Source organism: Theropithecus gelada, chromosome 11 (assembly GCF_003255815.1).
Source record: "Theropithecus gelada isolate Dixy chromosome 11, Tgel_1.0, whole genome shotgun sequence".
Taxonomy (NCBI): Eukaryota; Metazoa; Chordata; class Mammalia; order Primates; family Cercopithecidae; genus Theropithecus; species Theropithecus gelada.
The window spans coordinates 49,677,064-49,702,497 of record NC_037679.1 but is presented as its reverse complement, the minus strand read 5'-3'; positions in this window follow the sequence as shown (position 1 = coordinate 49,702,497).

Genomic DNA, 25,434 nt, shown 5'->3' with positions numbered 1-25,434 from the left:
TCCTAATTGATAAACAAAGGAGCACAGGAGATATTCAGAAACATTTTCTAATTAATTCATTTAATATGATCAAAAATTATTATCTTCAAAGATATCACAGTAGGGAAGGAGAAATTAATGTATACACATACATTTATGGTAAAATTATTTCAGTTAGTCAACACATATTTTTTAAGTTTCTGCCATTTCTCAGGTACTGTTCTAGTAGTTAGGGACACTGTGGTGAATAAGAGTTTCATTCCTGTTGGAGGTTTTCTAATTAAGAGCACAGTCATTAAACAAATCCATCAGTGTGAAATAATAAAAAGTGCTGTGGAGAAAACAAAAAAGTCATTTCAGAGGAACAGAAAGTGCAAGGTGGAAGTTCTATTTTATCTAGGCTATTTAGGGTAAACTGCATTGATAAGGTGACATTTGAATAGAGATCTGAAGGATTCTGGGAACGAATCATGTAACTATCTGAAGGAAGAAGATTTCAGGCAAGGAAAACCATAAGTTCAAAGCCCTAGAAGGAGGAAGACTATAGGCATGTTGAAGGAATTAGGAGGCCACTGCAGCTGGAGCATGAAGTGTAAGGAGGAGGGTAGATGAGCTGAGAGGTCAGTCAGACCATAACAGGCAAGGCCTCAGAGGCCAATGAAAGTATCTTAAGTTTTACCTGAGTTGTAATGTGAAAACACTGGAAGATTTTAGTAAAATCACAGTGTGACCTGACTTAGGTTTCCAAAGAATCACTCTGGCCACTGTGAGAATATGCCATAAGGATGAAGAGCAGAAACAGGAAAACTAGTTAGGATGAAAATGATTCTACATTAGCAAATTATGACAGTGACTTGGACCAAAATGTTTGCCATGAAAATGGTGAGAGATGAGGTTCTATTCCTCATATATATAAGATAAAGATGTTAGGATTTACTGATCAATTAAATATGGAGTATAAGAGGAAGATAGAATGCAAGGATGGCTACTGTATATTTGGTCTGAACATCTGGAAAAATGGAGGTACCGTTTACTAAGATGAGTAAGCATTGAGAGGAGCTGGTATTGGGTGAAGATTTAATGTTTAATTATGGATACCTTAGATATAAAGTAAATTTGGTAAATCAATACAGATATTCACTAGATAATATGAAGCCTCAGAAGGAAGAATCCAGGGTGTCAAGAAAGACTTTCTGGAAGAGTCACTTTCTGAAAAACATCAACAGTTAAGTCAGAATTATCCGCCAGTTTGAGAAAGGTATTATAGGGAGAGGAGTCATCATGAACAAAACCATGGAAGCAATAACCAATATGTGGGTAAGATAAACAAAATCAGCTTCAAAATACAAGCTTAAAATTTTAATTGGGAGTGAAAATTTTGCATCCTTACATTTTGTTGTCTAAGCTTATAGAATAATGCAACCATTTGTCAATGAAGAGCCATTAAAAGCTGTCAAGAAGGAATGTAATAAAATGACACTAATTTATTTGGTTATTCTAACAATTGAATAATTTTCTCTCTCCTGTCTATCATCTATGTATGTATGTATCTATTTATCAAATCAAGAATGATAACACCAACAGTAGAAGGAGCAGTAGAAAATCAATCACAGCAATTCAAATAAGGAATTATGAAAGTCTGAGCTAGGGCATAAGAAAGATAAATAGGAAAAAATATGGAGTCAAAGTATAATAGAGATAAAACAAGAGATATGTAAAGCTTGATATATACAACATAAAGAGGTCAGTGGGGATTCTAAATCTCTGGCAGAGCTAATAGGGTGGATAGTGTACTATCAAACAAGATTGGAAATAAAGGAGGAGGTATAGTTAAGAAATAAAGATTATGGGTTATAGTTTGCACAAGGTGAACATGATGGGAAAATAAAAATAATGACAACAATAACAGTATATTGAGTGTTTACTCTGTACCAGTCATTTTACATGTATCTTCTCAAATAATCTTTATGATAAAATAAATTTAGTAAATTATCTTGACTGTACAGAAGAAAAAAAACGATGCTTAGAGAATATTTCCAAATTGACTAATATGGAAGAACAGGAATTCAAATCCACATATTTTCTTTACGACAGAGCCTGAGTTCTTAACCACTGGACTATGAATAATCAAGTCTGAAATTCATGGAAAAAGAAGCCAAGCAATAGAAACCTGAGAATCATCTGCATACACATTTTATATATGTTTTTACAATTAAAACCATAACAATTGATAAGACAACCAAAGAAAAATAAAAAAAAAAATGTACTGTTGTCAGAACCATAACAAAAAATATTTAAAGTATGTACAAAGGAAGAAGAAAAAAATCCATGAAAGAGAGAGAAAAAGAGAAAAAAACAGAAAAGAAATACACAAGGGAAGGAAAGAGAGAGAACTATAAGAGGGATGCAAGGTCTTGAGGGTCAACAAAGATGGGGACTTTGAGCAGTAAGGGGAAGATCAATGATGTCAGAGGCACTATAGTATATGTCTATTGGATTTGGCAATTAAGAGATCATAAATGAGTATAGATTCTGTAATGCAGCAAGAGGAGAAATCAGAAACAGTACTTCAAGAAGGAAATAGGAGCTTGGGAAGTAGAATTTGTGTGTAGTTATTCATAGCGTAGAAAAAGTTGGATGTGAAAGACAGGAATAAAATTTTAAGATAGCTACATGCTGATTCAGGAACAGAGAACTTTTAAAAATTGTTTTCAGGGAGAAGATTTAAACATTGTTGAAGGGAAATAACATTTGGAATGTAAGATAGTGGAGACTCAGAACAAACAATATAATGGATGAAGTAAGATTTTGGAATATATGCAAAGGAATATTATCAAAGTATAGTATAACATTTGACCTAGAATTGAATCCATTATTCTATCAGCTTGGACAATAAAATGGAAGTATGTATATGATGTAAATTCTTCTATATGGAGCAAAAATGAAGTTTAAAGAGATCAAACGATCTCCTGATGAAATAGGAGACAAATCTTCTCTTTGCAAGGGAACAAGCGGGGCATTAAACAGGAAGCTTGGAGAGAAGAGGTACAGCATTACAACAGAGGAGGTACATGTTAAAGTCAGACAAAAGCATAGAAGTGTCAGCTGAATTTGATTATTACAAACCTATAGTGCTACTAGAAAAGACAAAAATAAAATACATAACTAATAACATAAATTAATTCAAACCATTGTGAGAAAAACTGGAGAGGCTCTGTAGATACCATTTGCTTTTAACCTAAAGTTTTACGCAATATAGCCCACAGCCCAGACACAGCCTATCGTTGCAATTGACATAAATTTTAATAAGTGTTATATAGAACCCATTCATTTTCTCCTAAAATTTGCTTAGATAAAATTTTCTCTTTGAACTAGAAATATAAGATGGATTTGTCATACTTTTCACTATCATCCAAATCCTTTCCATCTAGAGCAATAACAACTTTGTTGAGCAAATAATATAAATGGCACACAGTGAGAAGAGAGATTAGAATAAGATGTGGGTCTATCATAAAACTATATTTCCCAAATTCCGTTATAACTTATTTAGCTAGTATTTAATCAAAGGGTTTTTTTTTTCTTTTTGCTTTTCTCTGAAATTCCTTTATTTGAAGTTGAATTTTGTTGCAATTATTGTTTTGTGTTTTCTCCAAGTAATGGTCTATAATTACCCTCAAGTGAATTAGCAAAACTGAAAGAAACTATTTCATGTGTTCTTCTGGTTGAATGAGTCTTTTCTTTCTTGCTCTTTCTGTGGATGACGGCTTTTTTCAGGTGCCAAATGAACTCAATTTTGTGAGACTTTAATTATTTTCTCATTCTAAAGGCATTACAGGAAAATATCTGTGATTCCTTTTTCTTCCTTTCTTTCCCCTTGGCGAACATCCCAATGTCATAAATCTCAAGTTTATCTATAATACTATTCAGTTTATTTCTCTTTGGATTTTCAGTTTCTGTTCTGACTTTTAATCTGTATGATTCAGAATTTGGCAATCACAATGTGTATAATATGCCAGGAAAATCATCTGTTTCGACCAATATCATTTTTACAAATTTTAATACGTAAATTACAAATCGCATCCCAATTAAGAAATCTTGAGCAATGAACATTTTAGTTAATGCTATTAAATGAACTGGCATCCATCTCTATCAATGATTAATGGAATAATACATTCTTCTCACAATTACGCTTTCCTATTATCTAATGAGTTTTTTTGTTGTTGTTGTTGTTGGAACATCAACATGTTACTAAAAATAACAAGACTTGAGAATAAAATTCTAACAAGCAAAAACCTAGACATCAGCTAAATAAATAGAGCATTAGATTAAAAAAAAAATGGTAATATTAGATCAGCTTACTGACTTGCCAATTGCCACATACATGTGGTGAGCCCAATAAATGGTGTAACTATAGGCTTATAAAAATATTATTGGTTACATATTGATCATTTCACTCAATATGATATTAGCTATGAACTTCTAATTCTAGCAATGTCCACTAAGAAAAATACCTAGCTGGCATGCATTAAAATGTTTCACTATTTTATGTCTATAATATCTTCTCAGCTCTCAAATTCTGTCATACAGCAGTATTATTACTCTAATTTGCAAATACCAGAGGCATATGCCTATTTTCAAAAATATATTTTAGAAAAGTATTACAAAAAATAGTTAAAAGAATTTCATCAAAATTTGATGAATATTGAGCTATGTCTAGTTGGAACAACCTAGGGCATAGCCAGGCCTTAATTGTGTAGATAACGTAAATTCCATAAAACCACTATGTTTTAATATAGAACTTCTATATACATCAATGTATTGAATATCAATGACAACTGGAGAAAAGGCTAGCAGTGTTAGTTTCCTTTTCAAAAATAAAACATGACCTCAAGAAAAGTAAAATAACTTGCCTGACTTGGCACAATAAGTAAATACCTGGAACCCATGCCTCCTGAAAACAGCATGAATCAAATAGTAAGATTTATTGAATAAGAGCGTAGGTCCCATGACTCCAAGTATTGTGTAATCCAAGATGATCAACTGCAGTTCTATATTTACTGACCCTGTCATTATAGTTTACAATGTATGCTAAAGTTTAGGGATAAAATAGAGATAAAAACAACAACAAAAAATTCTTATTTTCAAAGAATCTGCACTAAAGGGAAAGATATTAATTAATTATTGAATGAACAAATAGCAATTTACAACCTAATCCAAGTGTTAAGGAGGTCAGGAAGTAGATTGTTTAAAGTAAATGTTAACGACTGGCTTTGACTGAGGCAGGAAGGCTATTGAGGACTGCTTGTCCTGATATCTGTAAAATGGGTAATTTGATGAAGGTAAGGACATTTAGGTTAGTGTTTGCCCAAATATCTGGGTACCGTGGCCTAGTCAAGTTGACATATAAAGTTTATCATCAAATCACTCATCTAATTTCTAGATTTCTCAAGTATTAACTTCTCATTGCCAATGACCTACCAGCTTCAATTATGTATCTGATCCATAATTGCATTCTGAACCTGAAAATCACCAGACAGGATCTATCCCAAAATCACTAATTTAAATAGGCCACATACTGACGAAAGTCCCTTATTATGTCAGCTTGTATGTTCAAGTATTTTTATGGTAACAGTTTTTAGATGAAATAAGAATCTTCAGGCCTTTGATTCTTACTGTTTTCTCTATCATTCAGTGCTCTCCCTTATCCATTTTGGATGCCATGGAAGTTCTTAAATTACTCTCTTGTAAAAGTATTAGGCAACATTATTTTTTATCTAAAAATGGGTAAGTAAATAAATAACAAAAAATAAATGAAGGTAAGATGGGTGGGGGACAGAAGAATTCATTCCTGAGGGGAAACAGCCTGTGCAAATGAACTTGGGCGGGAGAGAACACAGATGATTTGAAGTGCTAAAAGTGCAGAGTAGTTGAAGAAGAAAGAACTAGAGAAAGAAAGGTTTGAGATGAATATAATGCAGTGGCCACTCATGCAGGGCCTCTCAGGCAGCGTCAAAGATTTAGATCTTAAGGAATGATATTACTAAGATGGCAGATTAAGGGTTACCAGCCCTAATCCTCCCCCAAAAAGAAAAAAAAAAAAAAGAGATAAATAGCTATTCACAAACCAAAATAGCCCAAAGAGGACTCAATGGCTCAGTAAAGAATCTATAGCAATACAGTGAAGCAAATTTAAAAAATGGAGAATATCCACACTGAAAAAAAAAATCACGGGTGAGACTGGCATACCTCAGATGTCAGGAGATGGCTAGCAGCAAAGGAGAAAGGTAGAGGCTATTGGTATGAGCCAAATAACAGAAACTACTATAGTCTCAGTGGCCTTCTACACAGGGAACAGTGACATCTTTTGCCACTGTGTAACAAATAACCATTCTCACTAGAAACACCAAAGAGGGAGATGTGGCTCCACACCCCTCCTTTATCCAAAAGCTGTCACTGTTGAGCCACTTTGAAAAATGAGCCACAACCATTCCCAGCTCCTTTTATGCCCCAATCTTGGAGCTGTGGTCACTCCATAAATGTCCATACTCCAGATCCAGGCCCTGTGGTTGACTAGAACTGCTCCTGTCTCAGACATCAGACTCATTGTGAGTGAGCCAGTTGAACTCCAGGCCCTAAAGACAAGATCTCACTGTATGTGCCTATGTTCTGAGCACTGGCTCAGCTGCCACAGAGAGGTAACCGCTGTCCTGCCCCTGGAGCCAGTATAACTATGCAAAGGGCCATGCTTCCATTTTCAGCTCCTCACCTACTCCACAAGCATCTGTCTCACATGCTGTTACAAGCATGGTAATAGAAGCGACTACACTCAGATATAAGAGTCATTACTGCCCCGAGTCCTAAAGCTGTAGTTTCTCCACACATGCTCATGCTGAGATTTTAGCTCTGTGGCCATTCCACAGACACCACTAATTAGACACTGGTACCACTGCCACACTAAGCGTCCTACAAACCAGACCTAGTACCATAATGATTCTTTCAGCCACAATGTTTTCAGCAGGGGAGAAAGAGATTAGGAAGAATTTAGTCATTGTCACTAAAGTCCCCCAAAAACCCTTGCTGCCACTGCAGACATCCACAGCACTGGCCACAGAGGAACCCTGAAATTTTCATTCACATTGATATCAGCTAAAAGAACTGCACAGAGACTACAGAACAAATACCCCATTTGTGCCAGAAACACTGCACTTTACTCAGCAAGGGCCCTCATGCTTCATTATAACCTCCATAGAAGATAGACTTTCCACAGAAAAATAAGTCATAAAGCATAGAAGAAGTGATTGTCCCACAATATATACACAAATCAACAAAAGGCAACAAGAAACAACAGCAACAACAACAACAACAAAAAAGGTGATATAAACTACGAAAAAGCCAACACAATTTTTCAGTAGCTGACCCCAAAGAAATGGAAATATACAAACTGTCTGACAAATAATTCAAAATAATTATTTCAAAGCTCAGCAAACTTGAAAAAATAGAGAAATAATTCAAAAAATTGGAAAAGCAACATGTGTCTGTAAAGAAATTTAACAAAGTGAATGAGATTATTGTTATTTTTAATTTAACTAATTACTTTTGTTAGATTGAGTCTCACTCTGTCACCCAGGCTGGAGTGCAGCGGCACAAACTTGGCTCACTGCAACCTCCGCCTCCGAGGTTCAAGCGATTCTCCTGCCTCATCCTCCCGAGTAGTTGAGATTACCAGTGTGTGCCACCATGCTTGGCTAATTTTTATATTTATGATAGAGATGGGGTTTCACCATGTTGGCCAGGCTGGTCTTGAACTCCTGGCCTCAATTGATCCACCCACCTTAGTCTCTCAAAGTGCTGGGATTACAAGCATAAGCCACCATGCCCGGCTGAAATTATTTTTAAAAAGATAAATTTGGGAGCTGAAAATATGTAGTAAATATATTTTTAAATGCAGTAAAGAGTATCAATCACAAAACTGATCAAGCAGAAGAAAGAGTCTGTGAACTCAAAGGCAAGTTATTTGAAAGTACAGTCAGAAGAATAAAATGAAAGAATGAAAAAGAGTGAAGAAAACTTACGAGACTTATGGGACAGCATCAAAAGAGCAAACTATCAAATTATAGGAGTTTAAGAAGTAGAAGAAAAGGACAAAGGTGAAGAAAACTTATTTAAAGAAATAACAGCAGAAGACATTACAAGTCAGAGGGAAAAATATACATGTTTATAGATACAGGAAAGTCAAAGGTCTCCAATCATGTTCAAACTAAGGAAGACTACACCAAGACTTATTATCATCAAGCTGTCAAAAAACAAAAACAAAGAGAGTATCCTGAATGCAGCAAAAAAAAAAAAAAAAAAAAAAAAGCAAAAAATGTAAAAAGGAGAATCAAAAAAAAAAAAAAAAAAAAAAAAGAATTCAAAAAAAAAAAAAAAAAAAAAAAAAAAAAAAAAAGCAAATAATGTATAAAGGAGTTTCAATAAGACTAGCAATGGATTTCTCAGCAGAACTTTAAAGGCCAGAAGACAGTAGCATGATATATTACAAATGCTGAAGGTAAAAACTGGCAAAGAAGACTGTATCCAGCAAAGCTATTCTTCAGAAATGAAGAAGAGATAAAGAAAGTCCCAGACTAACAAATGCTGAAGAAGTCAACACACCAGACCTCTCTTATGGGAACTGCTAAATTAATTTCTTCAAACTAAAATAAAAAGTCAATAATTTGAAACATAAAAATATATGAAAATATAAAACTCAATGGTAAACCCAAGTACTCAGTCAAATTTACAATACTCTAATAATGTAATAGTGGTGTGAAAAATCATGTATATCGATAATATGAAGGTTAAAAGACAAAATTATTAGAAATAATCACTATAATAATTTGTAAAAAGTATGTGATACACAATAATGTAAATTATGACATCAAAAATATAAAATGTTAGTGGGGGGAGTAAAAGTGTAAAATTTTCTATGCAATCATAGTTGTTATTACCTTAAACCAGTCTGTTATAACTGTAAGATTATTTATGAAAGCTTTATGTTTACCAAAACAGTAAGTGTAGTAGATAAACAAAATAGAAAATGTCAGGAATTATAGAATACCACTAGATTAAATTACCTGATAATAATGGAAGACATCTTGAAAGAAAGAAAGGATATTAAAAATGACCAGAAAATAACTACCATAATGGCAATCATAAGCTCTTATCTATTAACAATTACCTTGAATGTAAATGAGTTAACTTCACCAATCAAAAGAATGAAGTAGGTCGATGACTCTAAGAGGAAATGAGACCCAACTATATACTCTCTCCAATAGACTCACCTAAAGGACACACATACATGAAAAGTGTACAAATGGAAAAAGATATCCCATGTGAATGAAAACCAAAAGAGAGCAGAAGTAGCTATACACATATTGGATAAAATACACTAAGTCAAAAAGTATAAAATGAGATTTGAAAGTCAATCCATAATTATAAACAGATTAATGCTTCAAGAAGATATAACAATTGTAAATATATGTGTACACATTATAGCACCTAAATATATAAAGCTAATATTAAAAGATCTGTAGAGAAAGATACACTGCAGTATGACTTTAGTAGGAAATTTCAATGCCCCACTTTCAACAATGGATAAAGTATTCAGCTAAAAATTCAAGAAGGAAAAATCGCAGTTGAACTACACTTTAGATCAAATTGAACTAACAAACATATACACACATTTCATTTAACAACAGCACAATACACAATTTTCTCAAATGCACATGGTTTATTAGCCAGGGTAGATTATATGTTACAATGAAAAAAAAGTCTTAACACATCTAAGAAGGTTGAAATCATCATAAGAAGCCTGTCCAACTAGATGATATAAACCTAGAAATCAATATTAGGAGGAATTTTGGAAAATTCACAAATATTTGGAAATTGAAAAACATATTCCTAAACACCAACTGGTCAAAGAAGAAATTTAAAAAGAAATTGAAAAATATCTTGAGATAAAAATGGAAACACAACATACCAAATGAGGGGAAGCATGCAAAGTAGTTTCAAGAGGGAAATTTATAGCAATAAGCACCTATATCCAAGAAAAACAAAGAAAGAAACATCCCAAATAAATGAGCTAACATTATACCTGAAAGAACTAGAAAATGAAGAACAAACTAAGCCCATGTTAGTGGAAAAAGGAGGTAACAAAAATCAGAAAAACAATAAATGAAAAAGAGTCTAGAAAAACAGTAGAAATAGTCAATAAATCTAGTAATTTTTTTTTTTTTTTTTTTTTTTTGAGACGGAGTCTCGCTCTGTCGCCCAGGCTGGAGTGCAGTGGCGCCATCTCGGCTCACTGCAAGCTCCGCCTCCCGGGTTTACGCCATTCTCCTGCCTCAGCCTCCCAAGTAGCTGGGACTACAGGCGCCCGCTGCCACGCCTGGCTAGTTTTTTGTATTTTTTAGTAGAGATGGGGTTTCACTGTGTTAGCCAGGATGGTCTCGATCTCCTGACCTCGTGATCCGCCTGTCTCGACCTCCCAAAGTGCTAGGATTACAGGCTTGAGCCACCGTGCCCGGCCGCCAATCTAGTAATTTTTTTTTTAAAGAAAAAAATATCAACAAACTTTTGGTTAGAGGGCCAGGGGTGGGATTCCATGGTTTACTTGTGTCCTCCAAAGTTCATGTGTTAGAAACTTAATCCCTAATGCAACAGTGTTAAAAGTGGGGCCTAATAAGAGGAGATGAAGTCATGGTCAATTTATTAAAACACTCTCTTGTAAAAATATTAAATATTACTCTTCTAGAAAGAAAGAAAGAAAAAGAAAAGAAAGAAAGAAAGAAAGAAAGAAAGAAAGAAAGAAAGAAAGAAAGATTAATGAAGCTAAATGAATGGTAGGCAGAATAATTTATTCCAGAGGGGAAACAGCATGTGCAAATGAGCTGGGGCAGGAGAGAACATAGATGATTCATGGATGGATTAATGTCAGTATCATAGAAGTGCATTAGTTATCGCAAGGATGGGCTTGATCTAAACGCCAGTTCATCATCCTCATGCTTTCTTGCTCTCCCAGACTTTCTTGCCCTTCAGCCCTGGGGTGACACAGTAAGAAGACCTTCACTAGATGTGGGCCCCTCGACCTTGGATTTTCCAGCCTTTAAAATTGTAAGAAATATATCTCTATTCTTTATAAATTTAAAAAAATAAAGGAAAGACTCAAATAGATAAAATCAATCATGAAAGAGGAGAAATTGCAAGTGATTCCACAGAAATACAGACTACTCATAAGACACTACTATGAACAATTAGTGCCAATAAATTGGATAACCTAGAAAATCGATAAATTCTAGACAGCAACAACCTATCAAGACTGGGGAATCATAAAGAAACAGAAAATCTGAACAGATCAATAACGAGCAAGCAGATTGCATCAATAATAAAAGTCTCTCACCAAAGAAAAGCCTAGAATCTATTGGATTCACTGCTGAATTATACTAAATATTTTAAAAAAGAACTAATAACAATGTTTCTCAAACTTTTTCAAAGAAAATTGAAGAGGTGAGAACACTTCCAAACTCATTGTTTTTTTGTTGTTGTTTGTTTTGTTTTGTTTTTTATACTTTAAGTTCTAGGGTACATGTGCACAACCTGCAGGTTTGTTACATATGTGTACATGTGCCATGTTTGTGTGCTGCACCCACTAACTCATCATTTACATTAGGTATATCTCCTAATGCTACCCCTCCCCACTCCCCCCACTGCACGACACATCCCAGTGTGTGATGTTCCCCGCACTGTGTTCAAGAGTTTTCATTGTTCAATTCCCACCTGTGAGTGAGAATATACGATGTTTGGTTTTTTGTCCTTGCGATAGTTTGCTGAGAATGATGGTTTCCAGCTCCATCCATGTCCCTACAAAGGACATGAACTCATCCTTTTTATGGCTGCATAGTATTCCATGGTGTATATGTGCCACATTTTCTTAATCCAGTCTGTCATTGATGGACATTTGGGTTGGTTCCAAGTCTTTGCTATTGTGAATAGTGCTGCAGTAAACATAAGTGTGCATGTGTCTTTATAGTAGCATGATTTATAATCCTTTGGGTATATACCCAGTAATGGGATGGCTGGGTAAACTGGTATTTCTACTTCTAGATCCCTGAGGAATCGCCACACTGTCTTCCACAATGGTTGAACTATTTACACTCCCACCAACAGTATAAAAGTGTTCCTATTTCTGCACATCCTCTCCAGCACCTGTTGTTTCCTGACTTTTTAATGATCGCTATTCTAACTGGTGTGAGATGGTATCTCATTGTGGTTTTGATTTGCATTTCTGTGATGGCCAGTGATGATGAGCATTTTTTCATCTGTCTGTTGGTTGCATAAATGTCTTCTTTTGAGAAGTCTCTGTTTATATCTTTCGCCCACTTTTTGATGGGATTTTTACCAAACTCATTGTTTTTGTGGACAACATTACCCTGATAACAAAGCCAGATTAGAATACTACATGAAAATAAAATTACAAGCCAATATCCTGATGAACACAGATGCAAAAATCATTTACAAAATACTGGCAAATAGTATTCAACAGCACATTAAAGGAATAATTCATCATGATCCGGTGAAATATATCCCTAGATGCAAGAATAGTTCAACATATTCAAATCCATAAATGTGATGCATTACATTAATAGAATGAAGGAAAAAACCACATGATCATCTCAATGGATGCACAAAGAGGATTCAATCAAATTCAACATTCTTTTATGATAAAAACACTCCCAAAATTAGTTATAGAAAGAAAGCACCTCAAAACAAAAAGGGCCATATATGACAACCCACATTTAGCCAGAGCAATTAGGCAAGAGAAAGATATAAAAAGCATTTCAATAAAAAAGGAAAAATTTAAATTATCTGTTTGCAGACAACATAATTTTATATATACAAAATCCTTAAGACTACCTAAAAACTGTTAGAACTAATAAGCAAATTTAATAAAGTTGAAGGATACAAAATCAACATAAAATTATCAATAGTATTTCTATCCACTAACAATGAAATATCAGAAGAAAAAATAAAAAAGCAATCCTATTTATGATAGCTACAAGGAAATAGTAAAATGCTTAGGAATAAATTTAAGCAAGAAGGTAAAGGATCTATACACCAAAAGCTATAAAACAGTGATAAAGAAATTGAAGATGATACAAATAAATGAAATGTTATCTGGTGCTCATGGATTGGAATAATTAGTGTTATTAAAATGTCTGTACATCTCAAACTAATCTACAGATTCAATGCAATCTCTATCAAAACTCCAGTGTCATTTTTCACAGAAATAGAAAAAAAAAATCCTAAGATTTGTATGGAGCCACAAAAGATTTCAAATAGTCAAAGCAATCTTGAGCAAAAGAAAGAAGCTGAAGACATCATACTACCTGATTTCAAAATATAATACAAATCTATAATAATCAAAGCAATGTGGCAGTTGCATAAAAACAGACACATAGGCCAATGAAACGGAATTGACAGCCCAGAAATAAATCCTTGCATTCATGGTCAATTAATTTTCTACAAAACTGTCAAGAACATATAATGGGGAAAGGACAGTTTCTTTGAAAAATTGTTTTAAGAAAATTGAATATCCATGTGCAGAGGACTGAAAGTAGACCCTCATCTCAAACTACATATAAAAATCAATTCAAAATGGGTTAAATACTTAAAGATAAGATCTGCAAATATTAAACTACTATAAGAAAAACTCTACAACATTAGTCTAGGTAATGATTTTTAGGATATGACTCCAAAAGTACAGGAAAGCAATTCAAAAATAGACTAATGAATTACATTGAAATAAAAAGCTTCTGTACAGACAAGGAGAAATGGGAGAATATATTTGCAAACCATATATATGAAAGAGGTTAATATCAAAATATAAATGGAACTAAAACAACTCAGTAAAAAAAATTAATGTTCAAATAGACTGATAGACATTTCTCAAAATAAGACATAAAAATGGCCAACAGATATAGGGAAAAAATGCATCACTATCAGGGACATGCAAATTAAAACCATATTGAGATATCATCTCACATTTGTGAGAATAGCTTTTATCAAAAAGTCAAAGAAGAAGTATTGGTGAAGATGCAGAAAAAAGGGAGCCCTCTTGCACTGTTAATGGGAATGTAAATTAGTAAAGCCACTATGGAAAACAGCATGGATGTTTTTCATAAAATTAAATATGCAACTTACCGTATGATTTAGCTAACCAACTGCTAGGTATACTCAAAGCAAATGAAATTATCACCTTGTACAGTCATCTTCACTCCCACATTCATTGCAGCATTATTCACAATAGCCAAGCTATGGACTCACCCTAAATGTTCATCAGTGGATAAGTAAAGAAAATGCAGTATGTATACACAATGGAAAACTATTCAGCCTTAAAAAAGAAAGTGAAACTCTTCTCATCTGTAACAATTTGGATGAACCCGGTGAACATTATGCTAAATGAAATAAGCTAGACACAGAAAGACAATACTGCATGATCTCACTTACATGTATAATCTGAGAAAATTGGACTCATAGAAACAGAAAGTAAAATGATGGTCACCAGAGGCTGGTGGAAAGAGGGTGTTAAGAAAGTATTGTTGGTCAAAGGATAAAAATTTTAGCTAGAAAAAAATATATTCAAAAGTTATATTGTATATCATGATGACTACCATTAATAATATTATAATGATATACTTGAAAATTACTAAGAGAATAAATTTTAAGCAATAACATCACAAAAAAATAAGTTCTGGAGGTAATGCATGTGATTAGTAGCTTGATTTAGCCATTCCACAATGTATACATGTATTAAAACATCATGTTATACACCAAAAAATACATGTAATTTTTACTTGTCAATTGAAAAATAATTTTAAGAATTTTGATTATTGAATATAAGGATATTAGTAAGTCATTGTGGAGTAGTAAATGATGACCATGGCATGATTGGATTTTGAAAAGGTAACTTTTCAGCAAAGAGAATAAACATGACAAGTACAAGTGTGGATTCTGGGAGAACATTTGACAATGAGTTAAGGTATCCAGGTATAAAGTCTGGGACAGGAATGGTTTTGGAGATAAGAAGAAGAGGATATATTTAAGGGTTTGCTATTTTTAAGATTACTGTTGACAAAACTTGGTGATTCATTAGATATGTAGTTGAGAAATGAGGATGTGTTGAGAGTGATGGCAAGGGTTTTGCTATCCAGCAGATAGTTTTGAAGAAGTGATTCCGTGAATGTTACTCTATAGCTCCATGTGTATTTGGGAGAAGAAACAAAGTAATTAGACAACCTACAATAGTTGCTCACATTCATATAGTACTTACTATGGACAAGCACTGATTCAAAAAGTTTATATTCATTTAGTCTTCCCCAAAAGTATCTGAATTAGGACTACAGCACCTATTTTAAAAATAAGGAAATTGAGGCACAGAAAATTGAATAACCTGCTCAAGCACCCACAGCTAAGAAGAGATAGAACTGGAATTTGAAATCAGATTGGTAGGTCTAGACTTTGTCCCCTTAAATATATGAAATACACAGTCTTTGTACAGAATCCTCACTTTCAGAATAATTTAGTTTCATTGTCATTCCTGAAATCTTTTGCAGAGGCTGATGAGCACAGTTCTTCTGATAAAACAAGGTATTATATTTTAGAAGACTTTATTGCTGTCTAAGTAAAAAGTAGATTTACCCTAGCTCTATTTTAGGCCTAATGAAGTTGCCAGAATAAATAGATACATATTTAGTAGTATTAGATAAGCCTTTTACATATTAAATTTGTTGCTATTTAATCTACATCAAGCAATTCAATTCAAGTCACTGTGGTTCTCCTAAATCTCTTGACATGTGAAAATATATTTTAAATTACAATGAGCTCAAATCTGTAATTATAGCCTCAAATTATATTTAGTTTCAAATTATGTTGGCTGAGCATCAGACACTACCCTAAGTCTTACTTCGGGTGTATGTTAAGTCTGGTTGGTACACATCAATCATGACTTTTCTGCATACTCAGTGGCTCGTACTGTACTCAGAATAAACAGGCAAGTGACTCTTTATTTATTGGCTCTTTAGTAAATTATCTATAGATACCTAGGAAGAAAACCTAAAAAATCCAAATGATTTGATTTGGATGTTTGTCCCAACCAAATTTCATGTTATATGTGATTCTCAATGTTGGAAGTAGGCCTGGTAGGAGATGATTGGATCATGAGGGTAATTCCCTCGTTAATGGTTTAGCACCATCCCCTTGGTGATTAGTGAATTCTCATTTAGTTCACACAAGGTCTGATATTTACAAGTCTGGGACCTCTCCCTTCTCCCTTTCTTGTTACCACTCTCGCTATGCGCTGTGCCTGCTCTGGATTGATCTTCCACCATAATTGCAAGCTTCCTGAGGCATTCACCAGAGGCTGAGTGAATTCTGCAGGCTTGCTTGTGCAGCCTGCAGAACTGTGAACCAATTAAACCTATTTTTCTTATAGATTACCGAGCCTTCAGGTATTTATTTATAGCAATGCAAAAATAATTTTAAAAAATGGTCCAATACAGAAAATTGGTATCAAGGAGTGGGCTGTTGCTATAAAGATATCTGATGATGGGGAAGTAGTTTTGGAACTATGTTATGGGCAGAGTTTGGAGGGCTCAGAAGAAGACAGGAAGATGAGGGAAAGTTAGAAACTTCTTAGAGACTTGTTAAGTGGATGTGACCAAAATGCTGGGAGAAATATGGACAGTGAAGCCTAGGCTAATGAAGTCTCAAATGGAAATGAGGAACTTATTGGGAACTGGAGCAATAGTCACCTGTGTTATGCCTTAGCAAATACATTGGTTGCATTGTGTCCACATCCTGGAGAATTATGAAAGTCTGAACTTAAGAGTGATTACCTAGGGTATCTGTTGAAGAAATTTCTAACCACAAAGCATTCAGGAAGTGCTGTGGCTGCCTTTAACAACCTAAATCAAATGTGGAAGGAAAGGAATAACTCAAAGTTGGAACTTATATTTAAAAGGAAGAGCATACAAGTTTGAAAAATTTGTAGCCTGGCCATGTGGCAGAGAAAGAAAAAGCATTTTCAGTAGGGAACTACAAGCGGGCTGTGGAGCAACCACTTGCTAGAGAGATTAGCTTAACTAAAAGGGAGCCAAGTGCTAATATCCAAAACAATGAGAAAAGCCCTTGAAGCCATTTCAGAGATCTTGGAGACAGACCATCCCAATAAAGGCCCAGAGGCCTAGAAGAAAAGAGCAGTTTCAGGGGCCAGGACCTGGGTTCCATTGCCCTGCTAAGACTTGGGACGTTGTTCCCTTCTCCCAGCTGCTCCAGATGAAGCCACAGCACAAAAGGCTTCATGTACAGTGCAGGCCACCATTCTGGAAGTTGCAAGCTATAAGCCTTGGTGGCTTCCACGTGGTGTTAAGTCTGCCAGCACACAGAATACAAGCATAAAGGAGTGTGGGTAGATTCCTTCTAGATTTCAGAGGATGTATGAGAAACACTGGATGCCCAGGTAGAAGCCTGCCACGGGATCAGAGCCCTCACAGAAAACTGCTACTCTAGGGCAATACAGACAGGAAATATGGAATTGAAGCCCCCAAACAGAGCAGTCACCAGGATACTGCCTAGTGGAGCTATGAGAAGGGGGCAGCTGCCCTCCAGACTTCAGAATGGTAGAGCTATGGGTAGTTTGCACCTTGAGCCAGGAAAAGCCACAGGAATTCAACTCCAAACCATGAGAGCATCCAAAGGATCTGGACCCTGCAGAGCCACAGGTACTGAGCTGCCCAAGGCCTTGGGAGCCCACTCCTTGCATCAGTGTGGCTTGGATGTGAGACATGGAGGCAAAGGAGATTATTTTAGAACTTTAAGATTTAATGTCTGCTTCACTGAGTTTCAGGCTTCTGTGGGGTCTGTTACCTCTTTCTTTTGATCAAATTCTCCCTTTTAGAATGAGAATGTCCACGCAATGCTGCTACCACCATTGTATCTTGGGAGTAAATAACTTATGTTTGGTCTCACAGGCAGAAGAAACTCATCTCCAGATAATATTTTGAACTAGGGACTTAGAAATTTTAGTTAATGCTGGAATGAGCTAAGACTTTGGGGCACTGTTGTGAGGGCATAATTCCATCTTGAAATGTGAGAAGAACATGAGATTTGGAAGACCAGGGGTGAATCCTTCATGAATGGTTTAGCACTGCCTTCTGGGTAATGAGTAAGTTCTCACTGAGTTAGCTCACGTGAGACCTGATGTTCACAACTATGGGCCTTTCCCTCCTTTCTCTCTTGTTCCTGCTCTTGCCATGTGTTATGCTTGGTCTTGCTTCACCTTCTGCCATGATTGTAAGCTTCCTGAGGCCTTTGCCAAGAGCTAGCAGATATTGGTGCCAAGCTTGTATAGTTGGCAGAAATATGAGCCAATTAAACCTCTTTTTTAATAAATTACTCAGCCTTTAGCTATTTCTTTATAGTAGCACAAAAATGGACAAATGTATTAGGATATAAAATTAAGCAATTGGCACTGTAATTTAGGATTTGAATCATATATTTTAGTGGCTCCTTTCTCTTCCTTCCCTTCCTCCTCCTTCTTTAAAATGAATTCTTAAAATCATTTTTTGTCTTATTTTTAAAAAGAACCTTTTAGCATAATATATTAATCTGTACTTACACTGCTATAAAGAAATACTCAAGATTCAGTTTCCATATGGCTGAGGAGGCTTCGGGAAACTCACAATCATGACAAAAGACACCTCTTCACAGGGTTGCAGAGAGTGAAGAATGAGAGCTGAGTGGAGGGGGAAGTCTTTTATAAAACCATCAGATCTCATGATAACTTACTATTATGAGAATAGCATAGGGGAAACTGCCCCCATGATTCAATTACCTCCCACAGGATCCCTCCTACCACATGTGGGGATTAGGGGAACTACAATTCAGGATGAAATTTGAGTGGGGACACAGTCAAAATATATCATTATATCCCTGGCATCTCCTAAATCTCATGTCCTCACATTTCAATACAATTATGCCTTTCCAACAGTCCACCAAAGTCTTAGCTCATTCCAGCATTAACTCAAGAGTCCAAGTCCAAAGCCTCATCTGAGACAAGGCAAGTCCTTTCTGCCAATGAGCCTGTAAAATCAAAACCAAGTTAGCTACTTCCCAGATACAAGGAGGGTACAGGAATTGGGCAAATATACCCATTTCAAATGGGAGAAATTGGCCAAAACAAAGGGACTATAGGCCCAGGCAAGTTCAAAATCCAACAGGGCAGTCATTAAATCTTAAAGTTCCAAAATGACCTCCTTTGACTCCAAGTCCTGTGTACCTTGGCCCCTTTTATCCATGGCTGGGATGGCTGGGACACAGTCTCAAGGCTACACACAGCAGCAGGGGCCTGGACCAGGCCCAGGAAACCATTTTTCCCTCCTAGTCCTCTGGGCCTGTGATTGGAGAGATGCTGCAAAGGTCTCCTACATACCCTGGAGACATTTTCCCCATGGTCTTGGCTCCTCGTTACTTATTCAGATTTCCTCAGCTGGCTTGAATTACTCTCCAGAAAATGAAGTTTTCTTTTCTGACACATTGTCAGGCTGCAAAACTTCCAAACTTCTATGTTCTACCTCTCCTTGAATGCTTTGCTGCTTAGAAATTTCTTCTGCCAGATACCCTAAGTCATCTCTCTCAAGTTCAAAGTTCCACAGATCTCTTCTAGAGCAGGGACAAAATGCTGCCAGTCTCCTTGCATAGCAAGAGTGACCTTTACTCCGGTTTCCAACAAGTTTCTCATCTCTATCTGGGAACCTCTCCACCTGGACATCATTGTCCATATCACTATCAGCATTTTGGTCAAAGTCATTCAACAAAACTCTAGGAAGTTTCAAACTTTCCCACATTTTCCTGTCTCCTTCTGAGCTATCCAAACTGTTCCAACCTCTGCCTGTTATCCAGTTCCAAAGTTGCTTCCACATCTTTGGCTATCTTTACAGCAGTGCCAACTCTCTGTGGTACCAATTTACTGTATTAATCTGTTCTCATGATGCTATGAAAAGGAACCCAAGACTGGATAATTTATAAAGGAAAGAGATTTAATTGATTCACAATTCCAAATGGCTGGAGAGGCTACAGGAAACTCACAATCATGGTAGAAAGGGAAGCAAACATGTTCTTCTTCACATGGTAGCAGTAAGGAGAAGAATGAGAGTTGAGCAAAGGGGGTGGCTTCTTACAAAACCATCAGATCTCATGAGAACTTACTATCATGAAACTAGTATGGGGGAAACTGCCCCAGTGATTTAATTACCTCCCACTGGGTCCTTCCCACCACAAGTGGAGATTATGGGAACTACAATTTAAGATGAGATTTGGGTAGGAACACAGTCAAACCATATCACATAACCACAAGTTTATCCTTCTGGAAATGGCAATGCCCTGTTTTTGCTTTTATTCCTAAAATAAATATTCTGATTCCAGGAGAACTTGTACTGGACAGAGGCAATATTGGACTAGTAGTCATGATTACAGAAAGCTATAACTTTATCTTTGAGAAGAAAAAAATTGCCCTTTAAAGCTTTTAATAGAAAATATTTACTTTTTAATTACCAAGTCAATTTTTTAAAGTTTATCTTAAAATTAAATTTGAAAAATACAATAATTGTTTTTTGTTTGTAACCTACTATGTGCTGAATACTTTTTAATATAAAAGTATTTAAATATAAAAATTACTTTAATATTTTAATCTTTGGACATATTATTACTCCTCTATTTTAAAAATGAAGAAATTTAAGCCCAAGGAAAGCAAATATCTAGAGCAGAGGTGGAAAGAAATAGAGCCAGAATTAAAAGCCGGTGCCCCAGCTCTCTCCAAAACCATCAGTTGTAACAAGTACACTATAAGATGGAGAATGAAAATTTTCCACATGTACTCAGTTGTAAGATGGATGTTTTCTACACTTGAACAGTTCTGAAATTGTTGAATACTTTAAAAGTTAAGACACAATTTATAATTTGGGTCACATCCAGTGTCTCATGTCTGTAATCCTAGCACTTTGGGAGGCCAAGATGGGCATATCACTTGAGGTCAGGAGTTTGAGGGCAGTCTGGTCAACATGGTGAAACCCCGTCGCTACTAAAAATACAAAAAATAACTGGGCGTTGTGGTGCACACCTGTAATCCTAGCTACTCAGGAGGCTGAGGCAGGAAAATCTCTAGAACCTGAGAGACAGAGATTGCAGTGAACTAAGATCATTCCACTGCACTCCAGCCTGGATGACAAGAGTGAAACTCTGTCTCAAACAAACAAACAAAAAGTCACATTTTATAATTGATTTTAAAATGTCTAGTTACCACGTTTAGAGGTAAATTATGACTTTCAGGTCACTACATTTGTATAGACTTGGCCATGTGTTATTTATAAATGAATTGAATTGAATTGTTTCCATGGCTTCAAATGATACTGTAATTTAACTTAAAATTGTAATTTAACTACCAATTAAAATATCTTTTAAAAGATTACATTAAGATGCAGCTCTACAATGAGAAGTTATTGACTTCACTGAGGTTGCCTGCCACATTCAAGGCAAAGCAATTAAAGGCAAAAGAAATTTCTAAAACCGAAGAGGTTATAGAAATTCAAATCTAAACAGTGACTGACTCATGCAACTTGAAAAGCTACCACTTATACATTAAATATCTCTATATCAAAAGCTGACTTCAAAAAGAAGCTTATTTCCTAGGGTACCGAATCCAATTAAAGAATATAAAAGTATAAATTTACCAAATAAGTCAAAATCATGGATCTCTTAGATTTTGTTTTACATGAAGATATACTTGAAAGTATATCTAGTCTTATGAGTTAGGCAGAGAAAGCTATGAGCATACTTAAGGGTTCAAATGTGTGGGATATAATTTTTAGTATGGAAAGGTGAGTAACAGAACAGGTAGGCAAAGAAGTTGAATTCAAGAAACTCTCCTCAAATTTCACCTCTGGTTTTCTATAAGATAATCAGACTTTGAGAAGTGGCAGTAAATGGAAAGTTGATTTTTTGACCACTTTACATACAGAGAAGATTGTCTCTTATAAGATTGACTTCAAGAACTCAATAGCCTTCATAAAAGGTCCAAAACTTAATAACCTTCATTGAATATGAAATATACAGAGTTTAATGTTTCTTCCTATAGCCTGAATGTGTGATCTAGGAGAAGAATACAAACAGCAGAATCAAGATGTTGTCTTTTTTCTGAGTCCCTTACTATTTTATAAAAAGGAATGTTTTGAAAAGTGGGTGGAAATATGGCAAAGTGCCACAAAATTAAGTTTTTTTAAGTACCAAATACTTACACAGATGCACACAATGGATGGATGCTACACAAGAGAGAGTAATGGGGATTATGTTGAGCTTGTCCACATAAAGGGAATCAGTTCTACTCAGCAACATGCAATTATTGCTAGTTCAAAAACTAGGGCCAGTGATGACACATTTCCCATTTTATTGCTCACTTATTTTTACCCAATTCAAAAAACTTTTTAAATGCAGAATATGATGATTTAAAAATATTGATTCAACTAAGAAAACAAAAATCAAGGAGAAAAGGAAAGAAAAAAGGAATACTTTCTATGAAAACCAAATCAAACCAAACCTGCCAACCAACTGTGGGCCTCCTTTCGCCATTTGGTAAGATATGGTATAGAATTTGGGGGCTAAAACTCTACAGTTAAAGTGTTTGGAGAGGCCAAGGGGAAGACATGCTGAGTTGGAAAACTAGGCACTTCAGAAAAATTCTGCTTATCTCACACTTTGCATTAGGGTTTGGAGTGTACTGAGGTTTAGAGGAGGAAAATGTCAGTATTGTCAGGAGAGGAGGGAAATAGAAGGAATCAAGAGCAGAGCCTAGTTAGAGCCTATAGAAATCCAGGGTGAAGTCACTGAGGGGAAAGCCTATATATTCTATAGTCATGTACCAGAGAGGAAAAACTATTGTCATTGAATCTAGGATAAAATAAAGTGATAATCTTAATTAACAAGCTTCTGTATTAAGCCTCTATGTCTTTCTACAAATCCAATGCTTAGAAATGTCTTCCAGATTGTAAGTAAAATTTTGTGGGCAGAACTCCTAAGTTAAAAAAAGAAAGAAAGAAAGAAAGAAAAAGAAAAGACATCCACCAGTTGCACTGACTGGGTTTCTTCCATCTTTCCCCTATACACATTAGTGAAAACGTATCACTCTGCTGGGTACCCTGCCAACTACACCTGGTGAGTCGACTTTGAGAAGAGCAAATCCTCAAGCTTACTTAATCCTATCTCTTTTCCACAATTCCCTCAGAGAAAATCATACTTGATTTTGTTGTGTTCTAAGTAATTTACCTTCATCCTAAAGAGTTCCCTTCTCTACTGTGTTAGGGTTCCCCTGACACACCTTTGAAAACAAACAATAAGTATTAATTCCACGTGGTTTTGACTCCTCTATCTCATATTGCATTCAGGATAATGTATAGTTTAATATTATTTATAATAATAAAAAGGAGCACCATGATGGTTTCCAGATGTTTTCAACATTTAAAAACAGAGTTGATTCTAACACCAGGATTATAGGCATTAGGATTAAGACTAATGCCCAGAAACCTACAATAAATATCCTCTATTTCATCTTTTCCTAAAATAAAAATTTCTGAATATAAATTCAGAAATGCTAACTATAATGTACTCAAATAGACATGTCTGTAAAGACGACATAGAAATAGCCAATTCACATATAAAAAGAGGATCATTAATTATATCAGAGAAATGCAAATAAAAACTAAAATGACATATCACCTCATATCTGTTATGATGGCTATTATTTTAAAAATGTTGAGTGTTGGCAAAAATGCAGAGAATTGCAACCCTTATACACTGTTGGTGAGAATGTAGAATGATGTTACCACTTCGGAAAAGATATGGAGGTTCTTTAAAAATTAAAATTAGAACTGCCATATGATTTAGCATTCTCACTTCTTGGTATATGGTCAAAGGAATTGAAATTAGGATCTTGAAAAGACTCTGCACTTCTACGTTCATTGTAGCATGATTCACCATAGACAAGATACAGAAGTAACCTGAAAGTCTATCAACATATAAATTGATTTTTTAAGTGTAGTAAATACGTACAATGAAATATTATTCAGCCTTTAAAATGAAAGAAATCCTACTTGTGACAATATGGATGACCCTAGAGAAGACTATGCTAAGGGAAATATGCCAGTCACAGAAGGACAAATACTCCATTTCACTTATATTAGGTATTCACAATTATCAAATTCATAGAAGGGGAAAATAGAATGGTAATAGCCAGGGAGTGGAAAAGGAGAAAATGAGGAATTGTTGCTCAGGTATACAGTTTCATCCATGCAATATGAAAAAGCTCTAGCTGCTCTAGAACAGAGTATCCATAGTTAGGAATACAGTACTGTGCATGTTAAATATGTCAAAAGCATAGATCTCATATTAAGCCTTCTTATCACAAAATGTTCACACATACAAACACAGAAGGCAATTTTGGGAGGCAATGGATATATTTAGTATATCGACAGTAGTAATGGTATCATGGGTTTATACATATGTCCAACCCATCAAAATGTATTCATTAAACATAGGTACTTTATGCATATTAATTATGTATCAATAAAGCTAAAAAAGTATTACAGTTTCACTTAAATATATGAAATAATAAATCATATTCCCTTTCAGCTTCTTTACACAGACTTCTATAACCACATCCTTCATCCCTGGATAGCCATTGTTAACATTTTGGTATAACTCCCTCCATATTGTATGAGTGTTGTTCTTCCCTTGCCCGCATTACTGGTAGATAGATAAGAAACATGTAAGTAGATTGAAAAAAAATATGTAGGTGTATATAAACTAAAATTGCATCACTCGTACATGTTGTTTTGCTATTTTCACCTCAGTAACATTGACACAGGAAATCTCTTCCAATTATTAAAATCTGCAAAGCATTCTTTTATGTAGATATTCCATAATTAATTTAACCAATTAACTACTAAGATATATGTATTCAACATTTTTCTACAAAATGAGAAATCAAGGGATGAAACTTTGATATCCAATTGAGTTTGGAAACTAAATTTAGCCAGATGCAGTGGCTCACACTTATAATCCTAACATTTGGAAGGCCAAGGCAGAAGACTCTCTTGAGGCCAGGAGTTCGAGACCAGCCTGAAAAACATAGCAAGACCCTGCTTCTCCCAAATATATTTTAAAATTTACCCAGGAGTGGTGGCACATGCCTGTGGTTCCATCTACTAGGATCTGAGGGAGGATTGCTTATGCCTAGGCCTTTGAAGCTGCAGTGAGCTATGATAAACCCACTGCACTCTACCCTGGGTGACAGACTGAGACTGTCTCTTAAAA